Here is a 20156-nt window from a genome sequence, read left to right on the forward strand (position 1 = left end):
ACAGTAAACCTGGCTATGCTCCTGACTGAACCCATCACTGACGAAGATGAAGTTCATGGCTCTGTTACATACGAGGGTACTGAAGATGACATTCATAATGCGCGTGATTATGCTTTAGATAATGGAGAGGTATTTTTCGTTGATGTGTCCTCAATTGTTGATCAGGAGATTGGATGGTGACGTACTGGGACATCAGCAGTACGATTAGTTGATGGGGAGTACAAGGTGTTTGTGCAGCAAAGGTTACCCAGCCATTATTCTGCACAGACAACAGAACTGATTGCTCTTAACGAAGCACTTGAGGCAGCCCAGGGGTTCCGGAGTTATGATTTATTCTGACTTAGCTTATGTTACTACCACCGTTCATTCTGGGTTGTCGAGATGGATGAGAAGAGGATTTTGAGAGAGAAGAGCAGATGGGTCCCTAGTGCAACATGTGGCCCTGATGGATTGGCTGATCCAAGCTCTATTGCAGCCCACACTTGCCGCAGTCATCAAGTGTGCTGCCCGCACAAGTGGCGCAGACTATGTCTCCCTCGAGAACGAAAACTGGCAGTATATTTGCAAGTACCAGATATCCCTGAGCATCCAGCATTTGTGAAAATGCAGTTGTAGTTGCAGGTTCCATATACTAACCTTCCTGTCACTGAATTAATTGAGATACAAGGTCAGGCGCTGCAAGGTGAGAAGTTGCGGTGGCAAAGAAGGGGGTGTGTGCATTCCCTGACTGATTTAGTGTGGAGACATACCAGTACAGGAAAGGTGGTGATGCCCCAAGATTTGGCCTTAGTGGTATTCGATTACCTCCATTACCCCACCCATGAGTCCAAGCAGCATATTGCTGCAGACATGCAAGAAGATTGGTATCTGTCCAGTATTCAGGAATTGTTGTCTATGTTGACATCCAATTGTGTAGTTAGTCAGACGTACAGCACTCGGCAGACGTGAAAAAGTTTTAGAGGAACACTGCCTCACCCAATTGACCCTTTTCGAGACCTCCATATAGAATTTGCAGATATGAGTGAGAGATGTAATACTTTTCGTTACCTCATAGTTATGGTATGTCCTTTCTCCTGTTGGATTGAGGCTGGACCCTCTGCACATCCTGATGCTAAATCGGCCGCCAGAGGGGAGGGGGTGTGATAACGGCACCCACTTTTTTAATGGGCTGTTCAAGGAAATTGCAGCTCCTTTGTAAATTGATTTCTAGGATTGGTGAGCAGGAAAGCATATCTGGAAATAAATTGGGACATATGGAAATCACTTTTGAGACAAAGGCGCTGAGCGTCTAGGTAAGGGTTGGAGTTATTCAATTATATTTAAAATTAGGAATGAGATGGGTAATATTAAGTGTGATATGGAGATATGTATGTTTTTGATTAAGTTTCGAGAATTGAGAATAATGGTTAAGAATACTGAGATACACACATCTGTGTTTTTACTTGGAAATTATTAGGTAAGACATTTTGAGACTTAGTTTAATGACATAAATTAAAAAGTACAAGGAAACAATAGTAAAAATATACATTATTTTTAATTTATGATAGATTGAGAAATTGACATAACAAGGAGATTTAGGAAGACAACGAAAGAAACATTTTTAGAAGGTAATGTAAGAGGAAAGATGTTGTAACAGTAATTATTGTTTAATACCGATTCTTAGTTGTTTTTAATGTGGCAGGTTGTTGAGTCACGCTAACTGGTTGGAATGCATTTTTCTTAACCTTAATTGATTTAATTATACACTGGTTGTAGACACTGGAATGGTTCATGGTTAAGAGAGTTAAAAACATATATAAGTAAGAGCATGCTTAAAACTATCTGTTATATATGGAATATAATGAACTGATTAGTTGTGAACTGTGATGTTATGTTATAGGAATGTATAGAGCGCACAATCACCCGAGGGCATCATGGCACTAGGGAGAAGAGGTCAGTGATCCATAAGCCATCTAGCAGAGTCATCTAGAACAGATAGGTTTTTAAGACCTTTCTAAAAGCCAGGTGATTTGACAAGTTTTTCAATGTCAGTAGAAGGTCATTCCATAATTGGGCTGCAGCCAATGAAAAAGCCTCACCTCCAATGCGGGAATGGCGAAAGGAAGTAACAGAAAATAGACTTGCCGATGCGGACCATAATGACCGAGCAGGGAGAGAACGAGTGAATTTAACGCAGAGGTATTTAGCCCCTTGATTGTGCAGAGAGCGATGTACTAGACAGAGAGCCTTGAAGCCAATTTGCTGAGTAACAGGCAACCAATGCAAGGAACGCAGAACAGGTGAAATATGAGCCCCATGGGGAGAGCCCGTGGCCACACGGGCGGACAGATTTTGCAGACACTGAAGCCGCTGGACTATGCCCTTATGCTGGGCCAAGTATAGCGAGTTACAATAGTCCAAGCAACTCAGTACCAGGGCTGGCACCACCGGCGGCCGCAATTTCGGGTGTAGAAGGGGAAGCACCTTTCTTCATATCTTAAGATGGAAATGGCCTGTTTGACAGACCGCCAATAATTGTGCCTCCATAGAAAGGGAGGCAGAGATGACCACACCCAAGTTCTTTACATTAACAACTGGGACCAGAAGGGTTCCAAGAGATGATGGCCAGGAAGAAGAAACCCAGAGCGAGGGGTGAGGAGGGGAAACCATCACCAGCACTTGCATTTTGTCTACATTCATCTTTAGCCAATTATGGTTGATCCAAACTCCCAGGGCAGGCAGGCACTGATGCAGGCACATCGACAACTCAGCTTGATCATGATCTAAACAAATGAGGATCTAAGTGTTGTCGGCAATTGAATAGCACCTGATGCCGAAGGAGCGGATGAGACAAACAAGAGGCTGAATGTAGATGTTGAAAAGAATGGGAGACAAGGCGGAGCCCTGTGGAACCCTACAACCAAGAACCTATGAACCCAAAAAGAAGGGTGAAAGTGAAAGAATTTGAGTTCTATCGGCCAGGAAAGAAGTAAACCAGGCGACCACCTGGCCTGAAATTCCCTCCTGAGCAAGGCGGGCTAGCAAGGTAGGATGGTTCACGTTGTCAAAGGCTGCTGAAAGGTCTAACAAAATCAGGGCACCAACCCCTCCTGCATCAACCATCCTGGCCATATCGTCCTGGACCGAGACTAGCACACTTTCAGTACCCCGGCCAGACCTAAAGCCTGACTGAGCGGGGTCAAAACGTTGTGAAGATTCCATAAAAGAAGACAGCAGTGGGGAAATCAAGGCCTCCAAGAGCTTCATAACAAAAGTAAAAGTGAGATGGGGCGGTAGCTAGATGGCAAAGTAGGATCCAACAAGGGCTTTTTCAAAAGAGGTATCACAGTTGCGACCTTAAGCTCTGGCGGGATGCAACCTGTCTGACATGAGGCATTGACTGCCGCTGTGATCTCACTCAATAGCTCAGAGGGAATCTCCTTCATTACAGCAAGAGGGATGACGTCAGACGGGGCCCCTGACTTTTGAATGGCCATGGATATCTCTGGCTCGGTAAATGAAGGAAAAGAAGACCAGCCCTCAGAGCCAGTCAAGCCACTGAGAACTAGCGGTTCAATCACTTGGGCAGATCTTGTTGCAGCCAGCGCAATGTTAGCACAAATGGTCTCAATTTTGGTAATGAAAAACTGTGACAATGGGCCTCATTACGAGCATGCCGGTCTGGTAACAAAAGTCCCATGGGACTCAAATGGGAATGGGCATTTACATTTTTTCAGCGCCTGACTTCCAGGAACACCGGGGTCGTAATCCGGTTTTACTGGCATGTCTACCGCCGGACTCATAATGAGGCCCAATGAGTCACATAGCTCCTGAGAAGGGCTCACAGAGGCACAAATGTAGATAAAGATGAAAGTGATTTCACCACCTCCAAAAGGTCGTTAGGCTGACATAATGATGACTCAATTTTCTGAGCAAAATAGATTTTCTTTGCAGTTACTGTTGCTGCAAAATAGGCTACAGCACAGAGTTTGTACTGAGTTTTGAGGCCAGGTTCGTAGGCTATCCGCCACTTATGCTCTGCCTGTCTGAGATCGAGGTGAGACAGTTTAAAGTGTTCTGAAAACCAGGGCTCAGATGGGAGCCTGCGTGGTTGGACTAGGTGTACTGGGGCCACCTCATCTGTTGCTTCGAGCTATGATTGGGAGTACCGATAAAGCAGCTACAGGGTCTGCATTGCATTTACCTCTGACTGATGAAACAAGACCCTAAAGGTCAGCTAAGCGCCAGCAGCATTGCCACCTTCTCACAGGGACAGTCCTTTGCTGTGCCCAGACCAGTTTAAGCGAGCAGGTCACCAGGTAATGGTCTGACCATAGTACCTGCTCAGCAAAAAGAGTGGTCAACAAGGTTTCATTAGCCTAAACCAGGTCAATGGTATTTCCCTTCTCATGGGTAGGTTCGGAAACAGATTGTACAAGGCCCAAGTCGGCCGTACTATCAAAGAAAAAGTCAAGTGCTGGAGCCCGAAGGCCATTACATTTCAAGTTAAAATTTGCCAACACTACAAAATGTGAAAATTTAGCTTGAAGGTCAACTATAATATCCAGGAAGGGTTTGAAAAGTCCAGCATGTGATCCTGGCGGATGTTAAATGGGCAGGACATGACAGATAAAGCAAGGAGAAATAATACATCCAAGCAGTAAGGCTTCCATTGCCTGAGAATGATAAAACTCCAACTGTGTGATCTTGGGAGGGGTTTTAGAAATCACTGCTACAACCCCCCTATCTGTGGGGAGAGATGGTGAAAATGAATAATTTAAAAATCATCCAGGATGGCCTGAACCGGGGCCGGTGCCGAGCACTCCTGCAACCATGTCTCAGTTAAAAATAAAGCCAGGTCGACAATTCGACTGCAGATGGTAAATGTCAGATGCATGAATTTACAGTGAACGTGTATTAAGTAGCAGCAATACCCAATCCTGCATATTCAGAGACTGCACAAGCGGCAAATGTGGATCTGTTAAAATGCCAAGTACAGGAGGGTCTTGCCAGCCATAAGGGAACTGTTTAGCTGAGGGAGCCAATGTCAAAAGTTCGTACCGAAAGTAAGAGAAACCCCATCCAACTCATCCTTAGCACGGACAGACAGAGGCGGGCTTGCCTTAAGTGCACCCACTGCACCAGTCTGCTTCACGGGCGCTCGTTGCGCCACATTTGTTGCCAATTGAGAGGGAAAGTGAGGCGTGAGAACGCCCTCGCCGATGCAGAAAGAGGACTGACCGCAAGCAGCGTCCTAATTAATCACAGAATGATAAAAACATACAATAGCAAAGTATACAATGTTAAAAGCACCAGTTAAGTGCTAGAGCACAATAAGCTATTGTCCTGATATATGCCGCAGAGGGGCTTTAAAGGGATGTCCTCACTGAAGGACAGTCTACCTCTCTCCTAATCAGCAGGCGCTCGCTCCGGCACATATGATGCTGAGCGAGAGTGAAAGCGAGGCATGAGAACGCCGTCGCCGAAGCAGAAAGAGGACTGGACGCACGTGGCGTCCTAATTAATCACAAAATGATAAAACACATGATAGCAAAGTATACAATGTTAAAAGCACCAGTTAAGTGCTACAGCACAATATGCTATTGTCCTGATATATGCTGCAGAGGGGCTTTAAACAGATGTCCTCGCTGAAGGACAGCCTACCTCTCTCATAATCAGCGGTCGCTTGCTCGGGCACATATGATGCCGAGCGAGAGTGAAAGCAAGGCAAAAGAACACCCTCACCGAAGCAGAAAGAGGACTGACTGCAAGCAGCGTCTTAATTAATCACTGAATGATAAAAACACACAGTAGCAAAGTATACAATGTTAAAAGCACCAGTTAAGTGCTAAACCACAATACACTATTGTCCTGATCTATGCCACAAAGGGACTAACAGTGGATATGTATCTTTTCTTTCTCTTTTTCCATGTACTCTATATACATTATTTGTTTCGTCGCTCTCCTATGTTGTGACACATCGCTGGCTTGCCACTGGTCTGTATCGGGAGGATAGCTCTGGGGTAACGCGCTCACCTTGGAAGCAAGACGATGTGGAGCAACACAGGTTCAATTCCTGAGTCCGCACTTAGAAAACTCTGGGTATTGAGCATGTTATAAATAACCAATCATAACCATATATAATTTGAATTTAATTATATTTGTGTTTGTATCATGATTGCTTTGTGGTGTTTAAAGCCCTGATGAAGGCTACTGTTGAAAAGGTCGAAACACGTGTTGGCGATGTCCTCAAGATGAATAGAAATTAAAAATATACTTAATTTATAATTTCAAATTGGTGTATGTTTGTTCTTAAACTCTTATTGAGTATAATTTTTGATAACACAACTCAATTAATAGGTGCTGGTGCAGCGGGTAGAACATATTAAACTTTATATGCTTTCGGCTTCTATGGGCTGAGTTGGATACCATTGGAACATCTGAATGCAAAAGTGGTTAGCACAGTGGGTCTAGGCTCACCGGAAGAAGGCAAAATCAGTGCTACAACAGAATCTGCAAGCTTGTCACCATTACAACTGTTCCCTGACGAAAATGTGTATATTAAGAACTTTGTCTGAAGGTGGAGTGAGCCTGGGTACAACGGGCCTTACACCCTTGCACTGCTTGCGGTCAAAGTGAAAAAAATTACGGTATTTGGTGCATCTCTCTGATGTTAGGAAGGCACCGCAAACATTGCCTCCGACAACAAGTATTTTATCAGAGTGTTTTTAATTTGGAGATTCTTTTATGTGGAAATAAGATGTGCAGCATTTCATTTTGAAGAAGTATTTATGTTTTATTTGTTAGCGGTTGTATTGACATCTTCATAGGTGGAGATAGTTATAGAAGCTATATTAGAAACACAACATGTGGGAAAGCTTGTTTAATTGTTGATTGATAGCACATGTGCAAATAAGGCTAAGAAGTACAGTTTCCAGGTAAGCTGCAGTTCTTCTGCACGTTCTTTAAGACACGACAGGCATGTCAGCGTGGGTGCGTCAGGGACGGTTTGTGCCGTTTCGCGGCTCGTGAGTACTACTTGCTACTGCACCAGTGAATACATTTTCTGTATATTACTCTTTTAGATATTTGTATTGCTAGTACAGTTACATATGGACAAGCAACTTGCATTAGTTGCTGCTGTCAAGCAAAATCGCAAGGCACGTCTCAGTGCCATGGCTGAAGACAGCCTTACGGTAGATGGATTAGTCTAGACAACTGGGCACAAAATTAAGGAGTTGAACAAGCCATTTTTTGGCTGAAGCTCAACCTGTACCAATCCAATAGGTGAAACTACTGTAGTACAACCGGATAGTAGGCTTCCTATGCAATGTTCTATTGCTCATAGGAATGACATTAGCTCTAATCCCACCGCAATAACCCCATGTGATGTACTTAAATGTTATTTGCTAAACACCCAATCATCAGTGAAACATGCTATTGAAATATCAGATTTTATTTCTGAACAGAATATTGACGTTTTATTTCTGACTGAGACATGGATGAACAAAACAACACACCACGCTATGGCAATGGCCACGCCAACACACTACTCCTTTCTCCATACTGATCGTAAGGAGTTTTGGGAGGGGGGTGCTGTTTTTTTTAAGCAAAGCTTTAGGCTCTACACCTCCACTATTCCAGAACCTGACCATTGCAAAGCAATGCTGATAAAACTAAACATTAATTCTACTAATTCTCTCAGCATTTTATTATTGTATCGTCCACCTAGACCAATGCCACTTTTTGAAGAGCAACTCCAGCTCTTATCGGTGGTGCTTTTAAAGACACTCCTGCTATATTATTTTAGGAGATTTTAACCTTTGGGAAAATAACCTGTTGGATTAGGAAGCCATGGCTCTAAGGTTAACTTTGGAATGCATTTGCTTTTCTCAGCTTGTTTTAGCCTCAACTCATATTGGGGGCAATATTTTGGATTGGCTTCTAATAAAAATTCTGAAGATGACAATAACCTCTGTGGAAGAATGTGTCAGGTCAGACCACTATCATGTTTTTTTGAAGTTCCTTGCCTTATATTCAAGATAAACTCTCAAATATGACACGACCCCCTGCTTTTTCTCGAAACTGCAGGAAGGTGTCCAGTGAGGCTTTTAGTGCTCAAGTGCTACCGCTGCTACCATATTTGGAAGAAATCAAGTTTTTGACTCCCTGGCTGCTATAAAACCATTAAAATTGAGCAAAACCATTGGTCATAATCAATGGTTGTCTTTAGAGGTCTTGCAAGCTGGAGGAGCTACATGTAAGGCCAAGCGCTGCTGGAGAAAACATCAAATAAATTAATTAGCCTCTATTTATAAACAGACAGCAAGAGTTTATAAACAAGAAGTATTTAAAGAACCTGAATATGAGAGTGCAGCAGGCTAAATCTAAACCGAAGGAAATATTTACTGTTCTGCAGGAGTTAAAACGGTTACCAATCAAGACTATTATGATTGAAGACAATGGGCCTCATTACGAGTTTGGTGGTAGCCATGGAGCTATTAACTCCATGCCTGCCGCCAAACCGGGCTCCTTTACCGGGTTCCCTGGATGGGGAATTACCAGGCCATTCCGAGTTCGGAGGGCCCATTAATTCCTCCCTCAGGGAACCCGGGCTCGGACCTTCCCCATTCCCATGTGAGCCCCCATACGGCTCACATGGGAATGGGAGAGGGAGCTAACAACGGGCTGATTACGACCGGCCCGTTATTAGCTCCCTCTTCCCCTCGCGGGACCCAGAAAGGACGCCTGGTTTTACCAGGCGTCCTTACCGGGTCCCGCAAGGGGAACTCGTAATTTTGCAAAACGGGTTTAACGGGTCCGCCTCCATTAGCGGCGCCCATTAACCCATTCCGCGGGGGTTATAATGAGGCCCAAAGACTTGTGTCAAGCCATCCACAATGACTTTACTAAAAACAATGAAACACCAGCAGACTATCAGAGATCAGGTGAACTTGTTGTGAGTTTACCCGTTGCTACAGAGAATAGTAATTCAGCATCCTTCTCGTTCAAAGAAGTGGCTGAGAAGGAAGAGTTGGATTACCAGACATTTCGTTGAAAAAAAAAGGTCGACAGGACAAATGGTCGACACCATTTGGTCGAAAATCAAATGGTCGAATTTGTTTTTTTGTATTTTCCCTTTTTTTTTTTTTTCTAAAAAAACCTTTTTTTCCCTAAACGAAAACCTAAAAATATATATATATAAATAAAAAAAAAATTCAACCATTTGGTTTTCGACCAAATGGTGTCGACCATTTGTCCTGGCGACCTTTTTTTTCGACGAAATGTCCGGACACCGAAGAGTTGGACGTCATACATAGTATGAAACCCACTTCAAGTAAAGGGGATGTTTTCCCTGCTACACTGTTCAAGGATTTTGCGGAAACACTTGCCTCATGGGTTACTCATTTTGTGAATCGTTCTTTTAATGAGGCATATGTGCCTGAAAATATTAAAGCAGCCTGGATAACCCCCCTGATTAAAAAGGAAAACCTTGATCCAGCTGTTCCCGGAAATTATAGGGCAATCACTAATGTGCCATTCATATTAAAGATAATTGACAAGATTACCTATGTACAATACCAGAAATTCGTCCAGCAAAATGACATCCTGGCTGCTGAACAATCAGGATTTCGTGCAAATCATGGGACTGAGACAGCCCTTTTAGATCTACAGTCGAACATTGTGGGCATCATTGATGAAGGTAATGTGGCGCTACTCCTATTATTTGACCTCTCTTCAGCCTTTTATTTGATTGAACACGCCTTATTGGTCAACAGATTAATTGAGGTAGCAAATGTACACCTCACTCTGCCAACTGGTTTAAACCCTTTTTAGGACCCAGGATGGCCGCGGTGGTCAAAGGAAATGCCTCCTCAGAGAAAACCTCTTTGATATGTGTAGTGTCACAGAGCTCATGCTTATCCCCATTGTTGTTTAATTTTTTCTCTAAACCCCTATGTGATGTGCTTGTGGCACTGTGTGTTTGGTTCACGAATTACGCTGATGACACCCAGATAGTTATTGAGCTGTCTGGAGTGTATAATGACGATGTCAATGGTGTATTTGAAGCCATACGAAGATGGATGGTGGCAAACTCTTTGGCTCGAAAAGAAGAAATAACTGAGTTGTTGGTTGTAGGCACCCAACAAAGATTTAAAAAGCTGGATTGTCAGTATAAATGTTTTAAGGTGAATGGCAATAATATCACAGTTTCTGAAATTGTCAAAACTTTGGGTGTCTTCTTTGACTCCCAGTTATCTTTTAAGAGGCATACCTTGTATCTGAAATCATCATGCTCCTACTACATAAATCTACTCTGGCAAATTTGTCCATACCCATCAGAGGCTAACAGAGCCATGATTGCAGGTGCAATCATAAACACAAAATTGGACTACTGCAATTGCCTTTTGATGGGTACATCCAAGACTAATATAAAAAAAGGTCCAAGTAGCTCCGAATGGAGCTGTCCACGCAGTCTATGGAACAGGTCGGCACTCCAATATTTTGTCTGCTAGGAGGAAGCTGCACTGGCTTCCTGTTGAGCAGTGAATAACATTTAAGGGCACTATTTTGATGTATAAATGCCTATCAGGTAATGCACACCACTAGCTCTCCATCAGGATAAAAAGAGCTCCTGTAAGAAGGATCCTCCGTTCAAATGGTAAGCAGCTGTTGCATCAGCCGCGTGTGCTTCTCAAGAAGATTGGTGGCGCCAGCTTCAATGCCTGGGCACCAACTGCTTGGAACTCTCTCTCCCTTGATCTTAAGTGCTGTGTCTCTATTACCCTTTTCAAAAAAACAATTGAATACAATGTTATTTGATGGAGGGACGTTCTAGTTAATGCCACTTTATAACCTGTTGCTACTGAAACACCTTTCGGAAAACTTACCATTTTATGTTTTTATGTTTGTCTCTGTCTATGTGAGCACCCTGAGTGCTATGGCTGAGTGGCGCGATATAAAAAATAAGATAGATAGATAGATAGATAGATAGATAGATAGATAGATAGATAGATAGTCATATGAACTTGGAAGGGAAACAGAGGTATAACGGGAGATGTTATGATATGATATGATGTGATATTAAATGATAGGTTATTTATAATGTGCTTAATACCCAGAGGTTTCTAAGTGCGGCCCCGGGGATCAAACCTGCGTTGCTCCATGTTGTCTTCCTTCAAAGGAGAGCACTTTGCCCATGAGATATCCTCATGAGATGTCTGCTCCCTCATCCCCAATGCGTCTGGGGCACCCTAAATGTTAGTACCCCAGGAGATATTGCCTTTGAAGGCCCTGTGTTTGGTGCATTTAGTGCTATGTCGGGTTCGCAATCTGTTACAGGGGCACAAAGTACAAGTTGTAATAATGGACAATGTGTACCCCAATACAAACAGTGCACCCCAATACAAGCCATATTCCATTTAAAACTGGATGGAGTATTGTTTGTGTTGAACAGATGGGGTGTTAGCAGAGTTTGGAGAAGAGGTTATATGGAACATCAACAAGAAATGTTTGATATGGACTGCATATATACCTAAGTTAACATGAATTGAAGCTTGTGAAACTCCAGTAAAAGTTCAACAAGCAGACAAATATCAGTTTTGGTTTTGAGGGCATGAGGCTGTTCCTGGAGGCACTACTAAGTGCAATAAGACAATGTTAATTCCAGATCTTGCAAAAGGAACAGCAGGTCTGGTGGACCTGTACTGGGTTTGCGGTCAATATGCATATCTGCATCTTCCTTCGTCCTGGCGAGGCACATGTGCACTAACAACATTGCACTCAGCTATCCTAATGGTGCCTGACCATCACTTGACAGTGGCATACAAGCATGGGGTGTCGCAATCTATCCCAGCCTCCATCCAACCCTCTGGGATGAGGAACAAGAAGCGGTTGGTGAAGCTGAGAAGGAAAAGATCAAATTATCAGTTTGAAAATTCGTCCAAGCTACTCAAAGCGATTCCTGACAAATATTGGCTTTACACCAAGACAGCAGTATTCTTCGTGTCTCTCCTAACACCAGGGATCCAACCCTCAGCAAATGCAAAGTGGTTGCAGATTGTCCGGTGGGAAGTGATCCAGTTGGTGAATGATACTGAACAAGGCCTAAATGCAATCAGGAGTGAGCTGAGTGCGATTCGGTTGATGATGCTCCAAAACCAGTATGTTCTAGATCTCCTGACAGCGATGGAAGGGGCCATGTTCAAGAAGATAGGGTTATCCTGCTGCAAGTACATACCCCCAAATGATGCAGAAAACAGGTCCCTGACTTACATCATAGGGGCCTTCCACAAGTTAACACTGGCATGGAAAGTTGGTTCAACATGTTGTTCTCATGGGTGCCATCCTGGCTTTGGGCATTGGTCAAGATTCTGGTTTTGATCATGCTCCTCCTGCTGGTGTTGTTCTGCACGTACCAGATGATTCTTTGATGTTGTGACAAGACTATTCCCAACAGTGCAATTATGACGCTACTATTGGGGTATGAATGGCTCTCCCGGATACAAAGGATGGGTAGGCTCAAATTGAGGACCCAAATAAGCCACACATGGTAAAGATTGAAAGGGCTATACACCTTCCAGGGACTGTAACCTCACCCCCACCAGATCCAGAAACCTACACTGAGCACTGGGTGGACTTAGCAGGTGATGGGGATTGTATATAAATTACGTGTACCCAAGAAATATGCACAGGATGGGGGCATTTTGCGCCATGTGTGTAGGGCATTGGTCCCCAAGGATGAAGGAGATAGAGAGAAAGAAAGGCAGAAGTTAGTTAATGGAGCATTAACTAAAAGGGAGGAATGTTGGGATGCACGTTCAGATTACTGCCACTGCCAAGTTATTTAGATTGTGGAAAATATATTAAAACATGGATAATGTGCAAAGGGTGGTGTAAGGTAGATGGAGAGGGGAACCTTATTGGTGGAAGCAACTGGTGGGAGGCACGTGAATTTTGGGAGGTATACATTTGAAAACTAGCAATTTGCTTTGCAGTAGTGTCACATAGAATATATTGCATGCATGTAACAGTTATAGAATAAACTAATGATGACTTTAAGAATAGGCCTGAATCCTCGCAGGCCATGTTGCAGAGACAAAATAATGTGGCCTCATCTCTTGCTTGATTATCACATCCAATTCCTAGGTGCAGCAAGGAACATGCACATATACCCACATATAAATGTATCAAGTCAGACCTTTGAACAATTAGGTAGGAATGCAAGTAGCTAAATGGAAGAAGGGCTGCAGCCCAGTATGAAGGCCACACTCATGGGAGCCGGGGCACAGGTCTTGGGTTGCCAAAACATGAACTGAGATTCAAGACACTAGCGTACCCCAGAATAATGGGTTTTCCATTTGAACTACCAGATGTACAGGAGTAATACTCTTAAATCCTTCATGAAGTGGATGGATAGTTAGACACCAGGTATACCTCTTGGGAGGGGTAACTGATACGGGGGGCAGAGAATAACTAAAACTGTGATTTGTAGCAGGGAGAGCAAAGGGTGATGGCAATACAGTGAGAGGGCATGATGGGAGTAACTGCGTGTCTGGGTTGAGAAAAGAGTTGCTTTGTTAGCAAGGACCAGGCTCAGGCTGACCTTTAAGTTATCTGCCAAGTTCATATTGACGACCAGGCGCACATCGCATGGTTAGGAGTAAAAGACAGGGTGGTGCCATTTAAGTTTAACCAATTACTTTGCAGTGTTTCAAGGTGTAAGAGACCTTTACCCACGTGTGGTGAAGATGGAGCAGAAAACGACATGACCAATTGGAAAAAAGGGGCTATGTGTAACTATTAGCAGCTATAAAGGCAGCAGCCAGTGAGGGTGGTGGATGAATACTGTATATTGAGTACTTTCATGAATGATGATTTGTACGTTTATAAGATGAAATACATTTTGAGGACAAGAGAGAGCTCTGTGGCAGTGGATTTATAATTCCCTTCTCCGTTTCCTTTTTGTATACAAAATAAAGCTCTTGTTCTTCTCAAAAAAGTGCGCACCTAGCCCTTTTCCCTCGTAGGTTGTATTTTCTATGTCTGGTTGTTGTGGAATTAACCTACACTTGCATGTATTGCTACTAATAAGCTACCACTTTAAATGCTCCTGGTCATTACCAGCTCAGATAACCATTATAGAGTGTTTCTTAGGCGCATCAGCATTTGAACTGCTCTTCGATTTGAGTAAGTAGGAGCTTGCTCTCTTGGATGGCCCTGCGGATCGTGCAGAGCATCCCAGATTCTTTGGCCAGGGCGAAACCCTGGACGTAGGCCTTAAAGGCCTCCCACAGAATGTCATGAGAGTCAAGCGGCCCTGTATTGATCTCAAAGTACTCGTCAATACATAACCTCAGCTTGATCTCGAAGACAGGATCTAGTAGTGCATTCTGTTTAAGACGCCATGATCGCTCCGATCCGCACTTCTCACCCCACATCAGTGACTATTCATAAGTATATGTTAACGAGTGTGGCACGATTTCCGCATCGTGCGTCCACCTTTGGATATTCTTTTCAATCTTAAGGATCTGGTCTTGACTGTTCTTACCGAACGTTATCCACTCCCTCCTCTTCTATTTTTAACAAACCTATTAAGGTTAACTTTATGAATGCAGAATATTTTGATAATTGTGGTTATTAATTTGAATAATCCATCATCAATGTAATTATTATATTGAACATGCTTACATTCTAGGCCCCAGAATTTAAATAATGGATCATTGCTTTGCATCCATATATTTCATTGTGACCTGCTCATCTATCTTTTGTCATTTGAAGGTTGTAGCCTCTTAAATATTGATATTTAACTTTAACAAAACACTTTTGTTCAGTTCTTACACCCAACACCCAATTACGTTCATATCCATCAGTGCAATCAGACTCAGACTGACACTCTACATTGTCTGTTTCTGTGTGGTTTTTCATTGCTACATGTACCTGATAGGTATGGACTCTTACTCAACTCCATGTTTGTGTTCATATCTGCCAATACATACATTTCAAGAGTAATTCTCCACACTATTCTGCTTGTGTATTGTTCTCATTACTTACAGCCTGTTAGTAGGTGTAGACTGTCATACATATTTACAGGAATAGGTATACATATTTACTACACCCCATGTTTATGTACATATCTACCAATGCCAAGATAATTCCCCACATTGTTCCTTTTATGTGTTGTTCTCGTGGCTTCCAGATAGTTGGTAGGTATAGATTTTCCTAAATTTACAGGAAGGGACCCAGACTGAATTCTTCGTTCATGGCCATTGGCAGTTAACGGGTGGGCACATAACCAAAAAACACATACAGGCTGTGTGCCATTCCTCCCTATCTGTAATCTGATGCAATAGTTTCAGCGTATAGGTGTCACAAGCGACACCTAATAGCCCAAACCAAAAGGGTCAATGCCAGTTAGCTTTGGACTGTCCATTTCGTCAGTCTACCACCTAATTTGGAGGACATGGGGACACTGCTCCCAATACTCTCCACACACTGCAGGGGTCCCACCAACCAGGGATTGTGGAGTCTCTGAAGGAAGCCTCAAGTCCACGTTGCCTTGTAACCACCGACAGGTAGCTCAACAGCTCTATTATTTGCGCTGAGCACATGCTACAGATAAACGCACCTCCACAGCCTCCTTAAATGAAGCAGGCTGCCCTGGGTTGTTGGGATTGCTAGCATTTCTGTACTTACTTCGAAGGCCGCCTGCAATGGGCTCCGTCATATAGAAATTCTTTCATCATGCAGAAGCTCTAGCACTGAACATTTAGGCGGGGTTCAAGACCTCTGTATACACTCGATCGTAGTGGCTAATGTCTAGTGGAAATTTGGCGACTGGTGATGCACAAAGCATACAAAGCCTTGAATAATAGAGCTTATTATCTTTGTTCAAAGCACCACACAGGTTACCCTGCATTTCCCTACAACAAACAGAGACATATGAACCACCCTAAAGGAAAGTTAAACTACATACATCATGGTGTGGATAGTTTTTTCATTTGAGGTTTCATTTGAAGATCCAATCTGATCTCATATGGATTCTTATTTTGGCTTACCTGAACATTCCTACATGCATCATCACTAGCTACGAGTTAATCGTGGTAATTTATTAACCCTAACTTGACATATAAACCCAGACGGCAGGTAAGTGTGCACATACATGGCAAGTAACAAGGTCAAATGTCACTGAGAAGGTCAGCATTGCTATGGGCACATACAATTCAAACCACTGCCACATTCTACAACCCCATTCTCTCTGTCTACCCATTGCCATTACATTTATGCTACAGCCCAACCTAGCATGCGCCTTTCATCGAAAAATACTCCACGGGACCTGGCAGTAAAGAAGGGAGGAACTGTGCTAGAGCTCCTGCGTGACTTACATTCCAATTAAAATTATAACTTTGTAGACAACCCATTGGCATTGTCGCTATGTGGTAGAAGTGAGTGGGAGTGCCGCTCCTCCATTTTTTCTTTGATTCTTCACAGTTCCCATAATATTGTTTTTAAAAAAATCGTTCCATAATGATTTTTAAAAAAAAATACAATTAAACGCATTTGGAACTCACTCATGAAACATGCCCAGTGGCAGTACTGCACTACACAGCATTTGTGTCATTCTGGACTCATCCGTCATGTACTGTCACGTGACATTACTCCCTTGGACCTAGGCAGAGGCTTGAATGCACGTGCAGCCTGAATAGTCATTGGCACTGCCTTCATGGTGTCACCAGCCTGCTGAAAAGAGGAACATCTAGTTTCCGGTTGCAGGCCCCAGAGAGGCAGCTCGGGTGTTTGCAATAACATGTGCAGTTGTGCACCAACCGAATAGCCCAACAATGACATTTGCACTTACAGATGCAAAGGTGACATTTTGCACTTGTTGGATTGTGTGAAAGGGAGTACCAAATACTTTGGCAATAGAGCAAAATTCCTCAGTTCCACTACTATTTTTTTCACTTCGGCCACTGATCATCGCAATGGTTTTCAAAATCTATTAACAAAGCGCATAATCCCGAACGTCCTTTATTGGTCACAGCCTTCTTCGTTCTCAAGACATGAACCAGTGTTGTGACACTGGCAAGGTTTAAATCGGACCGGTTATTGGCTATTCTATCATTTTAAAAGAAATAATCTACAGAATGAACCCAGGAGATAAACTATCGTAGCTGTGGATTGGCAGTAGCCTCACATAGACAGCACATTCTGGAACGTGATAAAGCAGCAAGTCAATGGGCCTCATTATAAGTCCAGCGATAGCCATGCCGGTAAAACAGCACGGCTGCCACCAGAGTCATTTTTTTTCACCGCCCGGCAATGGGAACTTAACAGGACAGTACGGCCCCGGCGGTCCCAGTAAATCCTCATTACCTGGTGCGGAAATATTTTTCTCCCCATTCCCATATTCCCATTCGAGTCCCATTGGACTCATTCATGAATGGTGCTGGTGCATCCATCAAGGTCTGCGAGCAGGTGCTGTTCCACCCACCAGGTCAGAAGTGGCGGGCTGAAAGGCACCCGCTCACAAAACTCACAGTTTGCCGATCTGGAAACAACGGTACCAGCAAGCTTACCTTAAACATTGTTTCCAGACCGGTAACCTCGTAATGAGGCCAATGTATTCTATGAAATACCCAACATTATATGTGATAAATATTTTTCATGAATATGTATCTTTTTATAAGACTCAAATGGAAAAGCGCGCTATCACACATGTTTTATGCAGCTGGCTAGAAAAGTACCAGCAGTAAAAATGTCATGGTAGGGGACCTCATAAACGCTCATTGGGTTATGTGCCTAAAAAGAATTCTGGGTAGGAACATCACTTTAGTGAATGGACGGCTTCCACAGCACAAGCATGTTCACACCAAATGAATAGTACATATATCTTAAGATCTGTAGAACAAACTGAATCGCCTTTTACAAAAAAAATAGCAGGCTTTATTTGCATCCAAAGAATCCAGCCTCACAATAACAATCGATAATAAAGTGGTCAGATAATGCCATTTGATAGAGATATGGCATGCACACAAGCGAATAAGTATGACGGAGAAATGCATAGCACATTACAGCAAACTGAACTGCCTCTAGGCCCTTCCACAGTGAGGAAACATTGGTACAACTGCAACAAGGGGCACATTGTCCATTTCTTTCTCAGATTCAGGTGATTTGCTTCGGCACAGCTGTAGTCATGTTTCAAAGTGTCAGCTCTATTGCAGCGGAACAGGGGTAGGGGCATAGTGTCTTTTCTAGCTGCAGAGTTACTCATGGCCTTGCCTGTGTTTGATATCAAGGGTGTAAGACTTGGGCATTAATCAGAAACCCGGGGGATGCCATAATTCAGAATGGAAGTCATCAGGAACCAGGATTTCCCACAGGAAATAGATCTGGATGCCTACAGATTGGTGATCTCAAGATGAGAGACTTGGCATTCGGTATTAAAAGCTTCAGAGTTTCCACGTATTGGTCAGAGGTTCAGAAACTATTGCTTGAGCCTTTTCCCCAGCATCTGTTAATAAATATGACCTTGTTAGGATGTCCTAATGCAACACAGGCGATGGGTGTGAGGGGACTATTGCCATTCCTAGTTTTTAGTCTGGGTAGCAAATGCAAAGCTGAGCTACTATTAGAGCAACCCTATATGACAAGCATTCAGCAACTCAGATTGCAAACTCACGAGTTGTGGCCTAGGACAGCGAGGTGCAAATATCACTTACATGATGGTCAAAAGGCCTTTTCCCATGAACAAGGGGCACAATGAATAGTTCCATTTTTAAACAGCAGTGAAGTATGAAGCGGCATTAAATCCATTAATACACTTTTTGGAAGTGATATAATTAGCTGAATGATCTTCAGGTGGGGAGCTGGACGTGGAAATGGGGTGGGAGGGGGTGACATTAAAAGTTATCTATGTATTATTCTTGTTCTGCCTTTGATATAACTAATAAAAACGTGGATACAAAAAGAAAATGCTGGCTTTGCGAATGCTTGTATTAAACAGGAGTTCATTGGCTTTGCCACTGCTTGATTTTAGCAGGACTTCAGTGAAGGACACACAGAGTGCTTATAAATCAAGTGGCTGTAAGCAGGCTGCACCAGTAGCTTGTTTGTAACTCCAATTAAGTAATTAACTCTCAGAAGACTGCTTTGCACAAATACTGGCAGACAATTTGAATGCAAAGCCTCAAGGTAAAGCTTGATTAAAGTGAACTCAAAAAGTTCCCAGGAGGAGGTGTTGCGGGCGGGCAGAGGCAGGAATGGGTGGGAATGTCATAGGGATTAGCATGGCCTTGCGCCGGTAATGGGGTGGACTGTAAGAGGATTCAATTCAGCACGACAGCCAAGTTAACGCCTAGTCTAGAATACTGAATGAAAACCCTTATTGATATATCTTTAGGTCCAGTTCATGCGTTCTGGATGACTACCCTTGTATAACACCCCTCTCTTGGAATCCCCCTGACCCCACTGAGCCAAGAAGTAATTCTGTTTTGCAAGTTTAAAAGGTTTATTTGATAAATTAAAATATATATCACACTTTTTAATAAATTAATAATTGAATATCACACTTAATCTGATATGGTAAATATTAACAACGGAGAATCTGGCACTAGCACACTTCTTTAATCACTAATGAGTTGACATGAAATGGATAAGGTAGCACACTGGTAAATAGGAACAAAAGTATAATGTGGTAGAGGATGCTTTATGTAGGCTCAGGTGGATGCAATATTCAATGAATGCAGTACAGAAAATACGCAATATGATTTCAACCAAACAATGTAATCACTTTTCTCTGGCTACTCCCCTCCCCCCCTTGATGCAAGGCAAGGAAATGGAAGGAAAACACACAGTTCTCAGAAATGCAATCAACTGTAATTCAGTTCAATCCAGCAAGCTTAAACAGAAGTTTGAAAACACAGGCAAATGCTTTGATAGGTGCTAGCAATGAATGAGAAATATGCTGGAAACGCTCTTAATTCCCTTTTAGAGGTTCAGGATGAGTGGTATCTAGTTAATATTAGTCCAGGCTCACACTAGCAATGATGCAGGGATAGTTAGCAGGTTAAACGAATTTCTGGCAAATGAAATCAGGCAGCAGCAGTTTTTTTACATGTGAAGAAATTGCAAATCGCGGCAAAATTCGCGGATGCGCCGAGCGCTATTACAAAGGAACC

This window comes from Ambystoma mexicanum, chromosome 9 (assembly GCF_040938575.1).
Source record: "Ambystoma mexicanum isolate Mex_15411 chromosome 9, UKY_AmexF1_1, whole genome shotgun sequence".
NCBI classification, from domain to species: domain Eukaryota; kingdom Metazoa; phylum Chordata; class Amphibia; order Caudata; family Ambystomatidae; genus Ambystoma; species Ambystoma mexicanum.